Source organism: Phocoena sinus, chromosome 13 (assembly GCF_008692025.1).
Source record: "Phocoena sinus isolate mPhoSin1 chromosome 13, mPhoSin1.pri, whole genome shotgun sequence".
Taxonomy (NCBI): domain Eukaryota; kingdom Metazoa; phylum Chordata; class Mammalia; order Artiodactyla; family Phocoenidae; genus Phocoena; species Phocoena sinus.
In genome coordinates, this window is record NC_045775.1 from 58,719,874 (window position 1) to 58,724,087 (window position 4,214).

Here is a 4,214-nt window from a genome sequence, read left to right on the forward strand (position 1 = left end):
CTTCTGGAAGGTCTTAGCCCAAAAGTCACTTCTCAGAAAGACCTGACCCTTCCCCAACTCCTCCCCCGGCATCTGAATTGGGTCCTCATTGCTATTCTCTCTCGTGACACTCTTTTTGGTTGAGGGCACTTACGGAAATTATTTACTGCTTCACTCACCGTCATTGACTGAGGACCTAGGTGCTATTGGTTTATGGGCTGGGGATACAGCAGTAAACAAAGCAGACAGAAGTCCCTAACTTCAGAGTGCTTACGTCCTACAGGAAGAAACGGTATGATTTTTAGAGGCAAACTATATAGACTGATCAGTGTGACAGAGAAAAAGAAAGCAAGAGGGGAAAGAGAATGTCAGGGGTGGCGTCCTCAGTCTTAGACAGGGCTCCCAGGGAGGTTACACCTTGATCACAAAAGATGAGGACGTGTATTTATTCCCATCCTGCCAGACCTACTAGAGAATGGACTTGAGGATATGGGGAGGGGGAAGGGTAAGCTGGGACGAAGTGAGAGAGTGGCATGGACATATACACGCTACCAAATGTAAAATAGATAGCTAGTGGGAAGCAGCCACATAGCAGAGGGAGATCAGTTCGGTGCTTTGTGACCACCTAGAGGGGTGGGATAGGGAGGGTGGGAGGGAGACGCAAGAGGGAGGAGATATGGGCATATATGTATATGTATAGCTGATTCACTTTGTTACACAGCAGAAACTAACACACCATTGTAAAGCAATTATACTCCAATAAAGATGTTTAAAAAAAAAGGATGAGGAAGCAAAACTCAGATTCCTGGGAGTAAGTGTTCCAGACAGATGGAACAAAACGTGCAAAGGCCCTGAGCAAAGAACAGTGAAGAAGCCAGAGTAGCAGGAGCTGACAGGTGAGAGGAACATGAGTTGCAAGTGAAGGCAGAGAGGTAACAGAGGTCTGACCCTGTGGGACCCAGTAGGTCCCTGTAAATCATGTGGCTTTTATACTGCATGAGATAGGAAGCTACAGCTGGGTTTGGTCCGCCTCGGGATTTAACCGGGGTGCTCTGACAAACACTTGTTAGGAGGCTTTCAAAAGATTCCGGCAGGGGGGCGGATTAAACGAGGATAGTAGTAGCAGAGTTGATGAGAAGTTATTTAATTCTGTATATATTTTGAAGGTACAGCTGAAAAGATTTTCTTCTCAGTTGGATATGGGTGGGAAGCAAAGAAGAGTCAAGATGGCTCCAATAGCACTGACCTTAGTGGAGAGAAGGATGGTGGCTCCATTCACTGAGATGGAGCCTGTGGGCAGCAGGTTGGCGGGGGTGGAGATCAGTTCTGAACGTGTTGACTTTCAGATGATTAAGCGTCAAGTAGAGAATTAGATGCATGAGTCTGGGGGTCGAGAGAGAGTTGCGCTGGACATACACACCTGGGAATGTTTAGAGCCGAGACTGTATTCAAAGCCATAACACGGTGGGTGAAATCACTAAGTGAGCTAAGTGTAGACAGAAAAGAGGAAAGGTCCAAGGACTAAGGTCTAGGACCATCCACATTTCGAGGCTGGGGAAGTGAAAGGGAGAAGGCTGGTCAGAATGATGGAAACCAACAGGTAAACGTGTGTGTCCCGGAGGCTCGCTGAGGGCCACAACGGTGTCAAATGCTGCTCTTTTCTCAAATAAGACGTCTGAGAAATGACCTTCGCATGTAGTGTTGTAACAGTCATTAGATTTGTTAAGGGCAGTTCCAGTAGTGTCTTTGGGCTAAGCCTGATCTCCAGAGCATCAGTGACAGCCATCCACTGGATGGATCTGTTGGGACCCAGAGCATCCATTGTCAATGCCTTTCGAGGTATGGTCAGCATCCAAGTCAACAATGTTTTGATTGAATGGGATGGAATCTTGGACTACGAGAATGTAAGATGTGGAACACGTTCATTATAAATGCCAAAGAAAGCCTTGCCTGCTCCAACATTTTGCCTTATGCTTTTTCAGAGAGAAGAGGACCCTGTCTACACAGACATTCTCTAGGTTTAGGATCTTGAGGGAATACATCTCTTTAGATAAGGGACCAGATTTCTTGCATCTGCAGTGACTTCTTTTTGAGCCAGTGACCACAGTAGGAACTTCTGTGATCTCTAGGGATCCCACATCCTTTTGTGTTCGTCTCCTGTGTTGACTTCACAGGGCTCCTGAAGGCCTCTGAAATAAGAGAGCCATTTCAAGAACCCAGATTTCTTATAACTGGTATGTGCTATGGAGGTCTTTTGTCTTGATCTCAGATTTTAATCAGTTCATTTCAAAAGCAGGAGAATAATTTATTTTCACTTTTATTTATTTATTTATTATTTATTTTACATCTTTATTGGAGTATAATTGCTTTACAATGGTGTGTTAGTTTCTGCTTTATAACAAAGTGAATCAGTTACACATATACATATGTTCCCATATCTCTTCCCTCTTGCGTCTCCCTCCCTCCCACCCTCCCTATCCCACCCCTCCAGGCGGTCACAAAGCACCGAACTGATCTCCCTGTGCTATGCGGCTGCTTCCCACTAGCTATCTATTTTACGTTTGGTAGTGTATATATGTCCATACCTCTCTCTCGCTTTGTCACAGCTTACCCTTCCCCCTCCCCATATCCTCAAGTCCATTCTCTGGTAGGTCTGTGTCTTTATTCCTGTCTTACCCCTAGGTTCTTCATGACATTTTTTTTCTTAAATTCCATATATATGTGTTAGCATACGGTATTTGTCTTTCTCTTTCTGACTTATTTCACTCTGTATGACAGACTCTAGGTCTATCCACCTCATTACAAATAGCTCAGTTTCGTTTCTTTTTATGGCTGAGTAATATTCCATTGTATATATGTGCCACATCTTCTTTATCCATTCATCCTATTTTCACTTTTAGAAACCTTGCTTCCACTTGCCCAGGTGGTTGGGTATGGTGAGGTATGACCTGGCAGAAAGAGGCAGGACTGGGAAGGGACACCTCCCTGATAGAAAAGCCCTAGAACCAGAGATATGGCTCAGCCTTTGTGCACCTCAGTTTACTCATCTGCCAAGCAGACTCAACAGCTGTCTTTCCTACCAGAAAGGACTCTGAGAGGATTAAATGAAGGAAAAGCCCACACTCCTTACTCCCTGGATGGGCTTCTGCTGTCCAGCTCCTGCTGTTTGGAAGCTCCCCTCCTACTTGCACACTGGACATCTCAGGACACACCCCGCAAACACAGGCTTTCTCTCTGCGCCTGCCTGGACCTCCCATTCTCTCCTTCCCAAACACCATCCCCCTCACTCTTCACCTGACCTGCTCCTGATTCCTTGAGGACACGGTTCCCTAGTCCTCCTTAAAGGGATGCAGTCCAGGGATTTCCAACTCTGTTTTAAGCCATAGAGACTTTTCTTCCAACGAAAGATGTCACAAAATGCCACTCTATGGAATGGAAGTCAGAACTGCTCTGGCTGGAGGAGGGAGGTGGGCTCAGTCAGACTCAGCTGGAGAACCTCGGCTTTACTGCAAAACTCAGAGAGGCTGAAGGTCAGGTCCAGGGTCACGTCAGGAGTGGTCAGTGGCAGACCCAGAGCCAGGATCTGAGTCTAGGGGTCCGGACCGAGGCCTCTCCTCACCCTGTACATCCAGAGAGCACTCTATCTCACACACTGGCTTCACAAGCAGGCAGTATCTTGTCTCATCCTTTCATGGCACCCCTGTGGGAGAGGGTCTACTTTTCCTGCTTTACAGATGGGGAAGCTGAGGGCCATGGAGGTGGCTGAGGACCATGAACAGGACCTTATATTCAGCTTTGTTTCTGGGGCTGACGCCCTACCCCTCCAGTCCCACTAATCTGTTAAGGGTATGCAGAGTGCCCCAGGGGATACCTTCCCGTGGTGCCTGCAGCAGCGACAGTGCCACGGGCCATTGGGGGCATCAGGGCCCTGTGTGCATTGTCAGTCCTGCTGCTAGTGCTTTGCTCTGACGCCCAGGGCCGTGCTATGCCGGGATGCTCAATGCCACAGTCTGAAGGACCAGCTATGTGCAGCACTGATGGCAAGCAGGAGGCTACTATACTGTGACTGAATGAATGACAGGGTTCTGCTGTGTTGCTTTAAGGCCCTCCTGGTGGCTAAGCTGTTTAGCAAGATGGCCTTTGTCCTAGCCAAGATGGATGAAGCTGTCCAACTTTGGACGATATTAGTAAGGCCCTGGACCACCAGGTAAGTGAAACCAGTTCACTGTGGTCCC